Below are 12,909 nucleotides of genomic sequence, written 5' to 3'. Positions count from 1 at the left end.
CGGAAGCCAAGATGTTATTAATTATCTCTGCTATGCGCTTCATAGCTGACCTTGGGAGATGCTGCAATATAATTCCTTGGATACCGTCGGCTCCTGCGGCCTTATGAGGGCCGAGGCGACGAATGAAATGGGCGACCTCGTGGGTGTTCGTAGGTCGTATCCCATTTTCCGGCTCCCTGCTAAGGAGGTCTCGAACCGATTCCTCAACAGCTCTGATATGGGGCAAGTTTAAATTTTGTTCCACGGGTTGAAAAGTGGTCTCTAGAACGTCTGCCAGTGCGGTAGCCTTCTCCTCAGGAGTAAAGGCCGTGACATCTGGACCGACTACTAATGGGTGAATAGATTGAGACGGATTGGACAGAGCTCGAGATACACGCCAGACATCTGACATGTTTCTGCTGTCCATCGTCTCAACCTTGGATTTCCAAGCATCCACGACCGTTTCGTGGACCGCCTCACTGATCCGCCTGCGCAAGCGGTTCATTCGAAATAGGTCTTTGAGTTTCTCTTATAGCTGTGGTTCAGTTGGTAACATATTCCGTTATAGATCCCTGGGAGTAGAATTGATTCCTTTGCAAGACTGTGGCGGTTTATCTTATTCCAAAAGCTTCTGAGTAGCTTTACTTTACCTGTCCTACCTTACGCCATTCGGATCACATGAACAGTGTCTCCCTCTACTTGCAATTGTTTCATCGTGGTCAAAATCCTCTCACCCCCCCCCCCCAAAAAAAAAGACTGCCTGAGAAAAATTAATAGAAATGAATGTTGCGTTAAAGTACAATACATAGCTGGTAGAGGCCGGCAAACTGTCGATCAGGCTTGCCCATGACTGTTCACGTCCGTGAGCGGGCTTACGCTTCGTATCGTTCGCCCGCCTGCAACCTTCCCTCACAAGCAGGCAGGCAGTGTGGTTGCACGTGACTCCCAAACAGTCCTAAGAGTGGCCCGAAAGGACTGTTGGGTTCCGCCGACCTGCGCCAGACTGCTGCTTTCAGATGCATGATAAATATGAACCAAGTCATTCAAACCTGACAAGAAGCCTATAGATATACATAAACTACTGAAAACTTAATTTGTTGTATTCTGAAACGTACCGTTAATAAATACAAAGAGTCCACACCTGTGGAGTAACGGTTAGCGCGTCTATCTGCGAAACCAGGTGGCCCGGGTTCGATTCCCGGTCGGGGCAAGTTACCTGGTTGTGGTTTTTTTTCCGGGGTTTTCCCCCAACCCAATATGAGCAAATGCTGGGTAACTTTCGGTGTTGGATCTTGGACTCACTTCACCGGCATTATCACCTTCATCTCATTCAGACGCTAAATAGCCTAAGATGTTGATAAAGCGTCGTAAAATAACTTACTAAAGTAAAATAAAGACAAAGAAAACTATTTCTCGTCAACATAATACCCACATACAGTTATTATAAATTACTTGCACTTTCCTTTTCATAGTAGTAACATAAATTTAATGCAAGCCCATTCAAACTTTCAGCTTCATAAATAAAAAGAAATCTGTCCCTCAGAAGTTAAATAGCAAATCAATATTCTGAAGAACGAAAAACTTTTATACATTTTACAGGTATTCATGAGGTTTTTAATTGTTGATAAGAAAAAAGTTAAAATGAAATATTTTTCTATAATCTCTCCTCTCCTCTCTCCTCTTCTCTCTCCTCTCCTCTCTTCTCCTCTCTCCACTTCTCTTCCCTTCCCTCCTCTCCCCTTCCCTCCCCTCTCATCCCCTCCTCTCTCTTCTCTTCTCTTCTCTTCTCTTCTCTTCTCTTCTCTTCTCTTCTCTTCTCTTCTCTTCTCTTCTCTTCTCTTCTCTTCTCTTCTCTTCTCTTCTCTTCTCTTCTCTTCTCTTCTCTTCTCTTCTCTTCTCTTCTCTCAACTAGTCACAAGTTACGAAATGTTACTATTTTGTTGAGTCAGATGCACTTTGCAGGAATATGAAATGTATAATATTGTCTTATTACTTTACGAATTCTGTAGCGCAATAAATCGTAAAACTGTGTTTCTTTAATCAAGAAATATCTGCCGTGTTGGACCGTAAGATAGAGATTTTTTGAAGTGACTAAATAGCCAACGACCTTAGGTTTCAAACTAGTACTGTTTCATCTTAACCAGCGCAGACTGGCTTCCGTGAATGCAAGTCACTCTACCTTATAATACGAGCAAACAGGCAGGCTTTCTTGGGTCGCGCGTGGACTGAACCTATATAACCCGGGCTCAGTGGGTTCAGGCTAAAAGTTAACTTGCTTTGTAGCGTCACCGGAACCCAAGTCTGACGGCAAGCAGGTACGGGCGTGAGTTTTGTCTGATTTGCCGGCCTCTAGTAGCTGAGGTCTAGTAAAATCATCGTTGATACTTTCATGTTAATGTTCTTTACTTTATATCTCGACTTAGGCTATACTCCATAGTTTGACCTATTTGCGTTTGGCTCAAATTATTTAATCTATACTAATAATAAATCTGTAGCCGAAATTTTTCTGGTAATTTTCGATTTTCCAAAAATAATTGGTCCTAACATATATAATAAATCACCCTGAAACCGAAAATCGCATTTTTGAAATTTTTGTTTGTATGTCTGTCTGTATGTTTGTTACCTTTTCACGCGATAATAGCTGAACCGATTTATGTGAAAATTGGAATATAAATTAAGTCCGTTGTAACTTAGATTTTAGGCTATATGGCATTCAAAATACTTTATTTAAAAGGGGGGTTATAAGGGGGCCTGAATTAAATAGATCGAAATATCTCGCTTATTATTGAGTTTTGTGAAAAATGTTACATAACAAAAGTTTCTTTAAAAATGATTTCCGATAAGTGTTGGTCTTTACAAAATTTTGATAGGACTGATATTTAATGAGATAAATGAGTTTTAAAATTAAAATAACGTCATCTTAAGACGGTGCAATGAATTAAGAACAAATGACTTCGTCTATAAGGGGCCTTGGACAACAACAATCGAAACAGGGGCCTTGGACATGAACAATCCAAAGCTATTAAACATAGCCTAAAGAGAATGTTTCTGTGTTTGTATGAAGTAATATCAAAAGCTAAATTAACCGATTTGTATAATTAATTATTATTTCACCATTGGAAAGTGTAGTTTCTCTAGATGGACATAATGCTATAATGTTATTACAGTAATGTCTGAGTAAATCGAGGACAGGTAAGATTAAAATAGTTTCTTATGCACAGAAAATTTGATAGGATATTTTGTACATTCGTTTCCTGTATTTCTTAAAATAATATTTATGTACACTCATTTTAATCTCAGAGAATTAAGGAACAACGAGAGTGTATTGATTTAGTATGCAGTAATGGTACGTTAGCTTAGCAATCCGTTATTTTATAATTCAATGGTCAATTGAATCGTGTTAAAATACATAAAATATATATGCAATAAATGCAATGCAAAAAAATTGGGTAATGAGCGAAGCAGATTATCTTGCGCTGTTGTAAAAGTTTTTTTTTTAACAATTTATTGATCGATCAGCGCATTTAGCGCTATACAGATCATTTCTAAAAATTATAAATACAATCTATGACACTGAATTGAGGGCAGCCTAGATTTGTAAAAGTTGTTCCCTGGATCAAACGTCCTATTTTAATTATGTAATTACTTTATATTTATTTCTAACAGGTGCAGCGGAACGCACGGGTACGGCTAGTATTAAGAATAAAGATGATTTGCATTTGGGTGTCATTACGTTGACAATGATGTTGGTTTTAATGCTTGCAGTGATGTTAACTCGTGATTAATTTTATTCCCCGAATATTGGTTCGTGACAAAAAATAATTTACAACGGAAAAGTTTTAATTGAAAATGCATCTGTTCGCGAACAACCGCGTTTACAAAAGTTGCCGTTGCCAAATCACGCTCAGTTGCGCGGGCTTCCTGCTCTGCCTAATGATTTCATTTGTTCCGCTAGACGTAACGCAGGAATTTTGTCTGACTGTATTAATTACTAATTTTTTTGTTGTTATCAAGCCTTCCCCGAATTTGGGTATATTAAAATGTGTTGTGGGTGTGCGATGAACTGGACCCTACAGCACGCTTGGAACTTGTTTTTGACTTTTTGTTGCAACTGCCATCACTTTCATTCAATGGCGAGGTGTAGAATTGGCACTGTTTCAAGTTCTGGCATACCTTGAGTAGAATTTGTCTATGTCTAGAACAGATATTCACAGCGTATTCCACTTTTTCATGCTATAATTATACAGGGACATCATTTTATTTTTACTTCAATTTTTATTGTACCTGAGTTTTGGAATGTACTTCACTCCCACCCCTTCTACTAGTAAACTTCCAACCGTTCACGACACAGAGCCGAGGGCGCGTAAGCAGTACTGAGTTACTGAGTATAGTACGTTTCAGAAATATGTTCGCGTTTTCCAGTGACGAAAGAGCTTTCAATATTGAATCATATTTTCGTACGGGTACTGTCGCATCCCGGTTTCCCCCACCTGCTTCTGTTCGCCCCTCTGTTAAGTCTAGTAGCTGGGCTATCTTAGCTCTTTTCTGAAAACATTAATTTCTGTTAGGAATTGGACGTCTACGTAATATTATTCAAGTGTTTAAAATAACTTAAATGAAAGGGCCTCCTTAAGTAATTAACTGTCACGTGATTTCCCCCCCCCCTTTCTACAACCCTGTGACAAAACCACTTGAACGGACAGTAGATAGCATTTCTGAGTGATTTTATCTTTTCGGATCGGGCAGAAGTGAAGATTGAATTTACAGTACGTAAGGTACTCTTTTATAGAGTAGGTACAGAATTATTTCAACATGAGTTACTCGTAAGAAGGACGAAAGTGGTAATTGGAATTAGGTACAATAGTCTATAGTTCGATAATATACACAAAATAACTGAAGCCTGTATCGAAATGAACGGCCACCATTTTCTAAAATGTGTTTAAATATCCATATTATAATTATTTTTCAATTTAACTTCATTCTCTATATAGTACGCTAATGTGCTGTAACAGTACAATATACACTGCATAATTAATACTTCCGAATGGATAGCTCAATTCGTGTGTAAAACACTACTGTAAGTGTTAATACGGTACTGTATTTTGATTAAACAAAAATCTAATGAAAATTATCAAAATCAAAATTGCGATATCTCCTAGTTTACATAAATGGATGAACTACTTTTCTTCCCTCCTATACCTAGTAAAGTGATTTGTATTTTACGCCAGTATCATCGAGCTCCGTCGTGGAAAGGGTAGCAAACGGTGTTTCCTGTTTCAATCGTTAATGGAAAGGTATAACCAGGTTAATATTAAAAATGTTAGTAAAAATAAAATTATGTCCCTGTACAATGTTATTCATAAGTCCGTGAGGAATTTTAAAATTTCACCATAAATAAACTGCGCAACGGATGATGATAGGCTAATTTTTACTCCGATAAAAAGAGAAACTCACCAAACTCCTTAAAAGAAAATCCCGAGCACATAGTTGTCGTAGTTTGCCGCTAGGAGACAGTAGTAGCAAATATGACGCTCAGTTAACGTTATCAATCATTTTGTCTGTGAGAACACGCAAGAACACGTCCGCTATGACTATACATCGACAATTTTGGGCATAATTCCAGAAGACAGCAAGTGTTTCAAATGACTTGAGAAATTCCGGATGTATGTGACAAGATGATGTTAATGCGATAGCCACCCCGGTCTCCAGATTTAACTCCGTGTGATTTTTCTCCTTGGGATGTGTGACAAATAATGTTTTTGTACCTCCACTCCCCGCTAATGTTCAGTAACAAGCGAATCACTGCTGCTGTAGCTTAGGTCGACTATCACATTTCACGTGGGTGGGGATAACTCCCGCTACTGGCGTTCGCTATATTGCAATTTATCCACACTTTGAACATGCTACAGAAATGTTACTGTTATGTTTGATCTCAAAACTTCCTGGCCTCAAAGATCGCCTGAATCTCAGTTTAAATGTGTTGTAATTTATTACATACCGATATATGATTAGTCCCGCGCCGTAGCGTTGTGGTCTAAGGTGCCATACTTGCACTCGCGTTACAGACTGCGCTCTGGTTCGAGTCCTCTTGGGGTAAGTAATTTTAACATTACAGTGGAGTCCCTCCGTTGGAATCTTCTGTTATGGAAAAGCTAGCGGACTCCGTCCACTACAGGAACACCACTCAATACGTTACTGATTAAGGCGATCGCTTTGCTCATACTCGACGTTGGCAACAAAAGATACAGCTGCTTGTCTATGCGGATGACGTGAATATGTTACGAGAAAATCCACAAATAATTGGGGAAAACACGGGAATTTTACTTGAAGGAAGTAAAGCGATCGATTTGGCAGTAAATCCCGAAAAGACAAAGTATATGATCAGAATATAGTACGAAATGGAAATATAAAAATTGGAGATTTATCCATCGAAGAGGTGAAAAAATTCATATATCTTGGAAGAAGAGTAACAAATATAAATGACACTTGGGAGGAAATTAAACGCAGAATAAATATGGGAAATGCCTGTTATTATTCAGTTGAGAAACTTTTGTCATCTAGTTGCTGTCAAAAAATCTGAAAGTTAGAATTTATAAAACAGTTATATTACCGGTTGTTCTTTATGGTTGTGAAACTAGGACTCTCACTTTGAGAGAGGAACATAGGTTAAGGGTGTTTGAGAATAAGGTTCTTAGGAAAATATTTGGGGCTAAGCGGGATGAAGTTACAGGAGAATGGAGAAAGTTACACAACACAGAACTGCACGCATTGTATTCTTCACCTGACATAATTAGGAACATTAAATCCAGACGTTTGAGATGGGTAGGGCATGTAGCACGTATAGGCGAAACCAGAAATGCATATACTGTAGAGTGTTAGTTGGGAGGCCGGAGGGAAAAAGACCTTTGGGGAGGCCGAGACGTAGATGTTAATGTTATGTTTTATTTAACGACGCTCGCAACTTCAGCGGTTATATCAGCGTCGCCGGATGTGCCGGAATTTTGTCCCGCAGGAGTTCTTTTACAAGCCAGTAAATCTACTAACATGAGCCTATCGCATTTAAGCACACTTAAATGCCATCGACCTGGCCCGGGATCGAACCCGCAACCTTGGGCATAGAAGGCCAGCACTATATCAATTCGCCAACCAGGTCGAACCGAGACGTGGATGGGAAGATAATATTAAAATGGATTTGAGGGAGGTGGGATATGATGATAGAGAATGGATTAATCTTGCTCAGGATAGGGACCAATGGCGGGCTTATGTGAGGGCGGCAATAAACCTCCGGGTTCCTTAAAAGCCAGTAAGTAAGTATTATTATTATTATTATTATTATTATTATTATTATTATTATTATTATTATTATTATTATTATTATTATTATTGTTGTTGTGTCCGCCGAGTTAGCTCTGCGGGAGCGCGCCTGTCTGCAGTTTAGCCGGCCCGGATTCGATTCCCGTCGAGGTCAGGGATTTTCGTGTAAAATTTTACCTCGGGACTAGCAGAGGCGGCGGGTCACAGCTTCTAATCACTAGATTGTGCAAGCCTAGCGGCTCCCTTGGTAACATTCGACAGGAATAGGCTACGTGCCGGCACCGGGTTTCCCCTTATCCCTTAATCGTCTTCATCATCATCTCTCATTCCATACACTTACACGTACATCCACCCTAGTGTACAACATAACGCTCCACAGAAACTTCATGCACAGCGTGGCCCGCCGAAGTGGTGTGCAAATTAAAAATGGGTCACAGTCCTGTCATCTATCAACAATTTGCGGAGCCTGAATCACGCAAGTGAAGTTGGTAGAAATTAGATAGACATTATAATTATTATAATTATTATTATTTTTATTATTATTATTATTATTATTATTATTATTATTATTACTATTACTTACTTACTTACTTACTTACTTACTGGCTTTTAAGGAACCCGGAGGTTCATTGCCGCCCTCACATAAGCCTGCCAATGGTCCCTATCCTGAGCAAGATTAATCCAGTCTCTATCATCATATCCCACCTCCCTCAAATCCATTTTAATATTATCCTCCCATCTACGTCTCGGCCTCCCTAAAGGTCTTTTTCCCTCCGGCCTCCCAACTAACACTCTAAGTTATATGCATTCCTGGATTCGCCCATACGTGCTACATGCCCTGCCTATCTCAAACGTCTGGATTTAATGTTCCTAATTTAATGCAGTTCTGTGTTGTGTAACTTTCTCCATTCTCCTGTAACTTCATCCCTCTTAGCCCCAAATATTTTTCTAAGCACCTTATTCTCAGACACCCTTAACCATGTTCCTCTCTCAAAGTGAGAGTCCAAGTTTCACAACCATAAAGAACAACCGGTAATATAACTGTTTTATAAATTCTAACTTTCAGATTTTTTGACAGCAGACTAGATGATAAAAGCTTCTCAACCGAATAATAACAGGCATTTCCCATATTTATTCTGTGTTTAATTTCCTCCCGAGTATCATTTATATTTGTTACTGTTGTTCCAAGATATTTGAACTTCTCCACCTCTTCAAAAGATAAATTTCCAATTTTTATATTTCCATTTTGTACAATATTCTCGTCACGAGACATAATTATATACTTAGTTTTTTTGGGATTCACTTCCAAACCTATCTCTGATTATTATTATTATTATTATTATTATTATTATTATTATTATTATTATTAATTACATTATTGGTGTCTTAGTGTTCTATACTAGTCTGAAATCAGTCTATTTTTGCAGACAAGTTCTTTCCTTCCGTTCGCCAACCCCGTCATCTCTATCATCTGTCTTCTTCATGTCCTGTGCTGCTATTTCCAGGAATTTTCGTTAGTCAGTATTTATCCTCCAGTATATATTTCACCTGGGAATATTACACGAGGTATCCTGGGGTTGTAATACGTTGAGGTTCCTTTATGAATCAGTGACGTGCATGACGATGAATTATGGATAAATAATGCAAAGGTGTAATGGAAGCCAAAGAAGCCAAAGCAAGAATGTTGTATCCCCGTCTTTGTCCACGACAAATACCAATTTGGTCTCCTCGGAATTTTAATCCGTGTCAACGGTGTGCAAAGCCTAGACTAGCCAGGAAGCTAATGGAGCGTTCATGCACGTCATCAGTGGCTTGTGTGTTAAGGTAGATTTTCCATTATGGTTCAGAGTCATCCTCGTTCTCGACGGCGACATTTCTTGTTTCTCTTCCATTTAGAAATCAGGTCTCTCGAATTGTACAGACTTAAATTATGTATTTTTCTAGATCGGTCTGTACGGCGTATAATAAAGTTATTGTTATTGTGGCACTAACAAGGAGAGGACACGCTCTGTATATCACCGAATTAAATCAGATTTTGTGACAGGAAAGTACAAGACGTACTGTTTAAAGTCATACCTGGTATGGGTGGCCAATGACCCCTCGTTTTGAAAATATTGACTATTGTTTGTGACATACTTCCGTTAGGTGTCTAATAGAAAAACATTAGACTGTGTAACGGCGTAGCTCATATGGTTGGATGCTGAGTTGTCATCCAGGCAACCTGAGTTCGAATCCTAATGCCTTCTCATTTTTAAAGCTTGATATTATTATTATTATTATTATTATTATTATTATTATTATTGATTTTTTTATTTTTTTTTGTTCACTTTCAGTTGTCAGCCCCTATATTCAAAGCCATGTTGAAATATGCGTGGTATGCATCGAAATTAATAAACGAACGAGAAGTGTTTGTGAATGTGAAGGATGTCTGTTTCGCAGTAGAAGTGCGGAAAAATGTGTGTGACTGTGGACAACCTTCTTTCATTTGCTGTGCATGGCGCAGGAAATATGTATGTTTTGTGTGTTTTATGACATCATAATGAATCGGGTACAAAATGAAGTGGAACAGCTGCTACAGAAACAGAACAGACACCAGTGACACATCTTACCTTCCTACATGAGCAATATTTCATTGTTTATCCTTTACAATACAATGTTAGTTAATTATAATTTGTTTAAAACATGATGAGGCGTTCAATACATTGAGAAATATGATATATGTAAATAGATAACTGTGATCACAATATTAATCATTATTAAAAGAAAAAAAAATATAGGACCAGTTAAGATTCGAACTCAGGTTGCCTAGATAACAACTCAGCATCCAAACATATGGGCTACGCTGTTACAAAGTACTGGGTGTTCAGTTCAAAATGTGTCTTGGCTCGCTGTATGCCGTCATGTGGCTAGCCGATGAGCCTAGAGAATTCAATCTTCCTACACTTCCGCAGCTCAGGTGTATAATCTAAGAGGCAGAGAAGTTGGCTAGCAAGTACGGCGTTCATTCTGAAGAGTACGTGCCGATACGTACGGTAACGCCGGTAGTGGCAGGAATGTGAACTGTTTGGAAATACGTACTGTCGGGATATGGGGAGAGGGTTAAGACGATTACTTACGTATTTGTTGACATTAACTTCGACGGTCAACATGGACACGGAGCATTTGATTTGTGTTGTGGAATGTTACCGTACGCAACCGATGATAACAAATACCCTGCGTACGACTTGCCGGCGCAAAACACAGTTCGAAAGAGGTTATGGTAGCACACAGACCGTACAGACCGCCATCTGTTGCTACGACGTTCAGGTTATACCGTACACGTTCTCAAGTTCAGATTGAAGAACGCCTTAAATAATAGGCAACTTCTCTAACATATAAACTGAACTCGCTTCAAATCGGTGACCCAACAACAGTGACGTCATGACACACTTTGAAATGAACACCCAGTATAATGGTTCCCTATTAAGCACCTAACGGAAGTACGTCACAAACAATAGCCAATATTTTCAAAACGAGGGGTCATTGGCCACCCATACCAGATATGACTTTAAACAGTACGTCTTGTACTTTCATCTCACACAATCTTATTCCATTCGGTGATATACAGAGCGTGTCCTCTCCTTGTAAGTTAAGTTCTTCTTATTTACCTTTACTTTTCAATTTTGCTCTAGAATATGCCATTAGGAAAGTCCAGGATAACAGAGAAAGTTTCGAAATGAACGGGTTACATCAGCTGCTGGTTTATGCGGAAGACGTGAATATGTTAGGAGAAAATCCACAAACTATTAGGAAAAACACAGGAATTTTACTTGAGGCAAGTAAGGAGATAGGTTTGGAAGTAAATCCCGAATAAAACAAAGTTATATATCTGGAAATATAAAAATTGTAAATTTATCCTTTTATGTGGTGGACAAATTCAAATATCTTGGAGCAACAGTAAAAAAAATATAAAAATGACGCTCCAGAGGAAATTAAACGCAGAATAAATATGAGAAAACGTCCTATTATTCGGTTGAGAAGCTTTTGTCATCCAGTCTGCTCTCTTTGGGTCCACTGTGGCCTATGTACAGTCCGCATTTCACGAGAAGATCCGAGCAAGGAATGCGAGTTTTTCCCCCACTCTTATAACTTACCCCCAACACGGAACCGGCCAGCCATTGCCTGAACCTTGTTTGTATCAGCCGGCCAATGACACCACTGCTATCCATCTGCTCCTTCAGGAACGCCGAGTTACTGGTTTACCCTCTCGTCTTACCCCGCAAGGACCGTACTCCCCTCGCAGGGATCCTCTCGTGAAATTTGGACAGTACATACGATGATGGTTCTTTTAGACGGGCAGACATTATTGCTATCAACGGACACTTAAAACGGGCTCTTGTTCTTGACCCTACTATCCGTTTCGAAAGAAACCTAAATCAGGCCACCGAAGTTGATATTGAGAAGAAGTCCATATATGAACCTTGTCTGCCGTATCTTTCTCAAAAGTACAACGTCCCTCTTAAACAATGGTCTGTCATTGGTTTGCTGTTTGGCAGTAGAGGTTCTATTACAAAATTCACACGGAATTATCTTAAGGAACTTCACATTCGCCACCGGCGTGGCTCAGTCGGTTAAGGCGCTTGCCTGCCGGTCTGAAGTTGCGCTCGGGCGCGGGTTTCGATCCCCGCTTGGGCTGATTACCTGGTTGGGTATTTTCCGAGATTTTCCACAACCGTAATGTGAATGCCAGGTAATCTATGGCGAATTCTCGACCTCATCTCGCCAAATATCATCTCGCTATCACCAATATCATCGACGCTAAATAACCTAGTAGTTGATACAGCGTCATTAAATAACCAACTAAAATAAACTTCACATTCCTTTTGATTAGGCTATGTAATGTCTATTCTTATAAATATTATTAAGGATTCTCTTCAAATATTACACCATCATCTCTATTTCAATTAATCCTCTTATACAGAGTGTTAAAAATAACGTTTACAACGTTTCAGGGGTAATAGAGGAGGAAAAAAAGAAATATCTTTTGTAAGTGACAAAACTTTGGCAGATGCGCCGTTTATTGTGTACGTAAGTGTTAGTGTAATCCATAAGGAACAAGCCAATTATCGTTTTAGAGGTGGTGTTCAAACTGCCGTCCATTGAAGGCATTGCACAACTGGTACCTTCGTACTATGGAGTGTCTGCAATGCTCAAAAAGGCCAACATTGTCTCTAATAACATGTGCAGCTTCAACAACGCGAGCAACTAAGTCTTCTGCCATATCGATCGGTGTCTCATACACAAGACGTTTCACGTCTCCCCACAAAAATAAATCCAGTGGGTTAGGTCCGGTGATCGAGGTGGCCACGGTACCGGCCCACCCCTGCCAATCCAACGATCGGGGAATGTAGCATTTAGGTGGTTCCTGACACGACGATCAAAGTGTGAAGGGGCACCGTCATGCTGAAACCATATTCGTTCTCTGATGTTCAATGGGATATTTTCTAAGAGTTTTGGTAGGGCGACCCGTAGAAAAACAAAATAATTATTACCATGGAGACTGTTAGGCAACAGATAAGACCCTAAAAGGTGGTCGTGCACAAACAGAACTAACCAGCGTGTGTTGTGACGGAAGTC

At 39.4% G+C, this 12,909-nt stretch overlaps 1 protein-coding gene across 6 annotated transcripts in view; it reads left to right on the top strand.

Moving 5' to 3' along the window:
- Positions 1-12,909, top strand: part of LOC138709488 (uncharacterized) — a 967,551-nt gene that overhangs the window by 286,752 nt on the left and 667,890 nt on the right. The gene's annotated exons all lie outside the window — the stretch shown is intronic.

Source organism: Periplaneta americana, chromosome 11 (assembly GCF_040183065.1).
Source record: "Periplaneta americana isolate PAMFEO1 chromosome 11, P.americana_PAMFEO1_priV1, whole genome shotgun sequence".
NCBI lineage: Eukaryota > Metazoa > Arthropoda > Insecta > Blattodea > Blattidae > Periplaneta > Periplaneta americana.
This window is presented reverse-complemented; position numbering and strand designations above follow the sequence as displayed.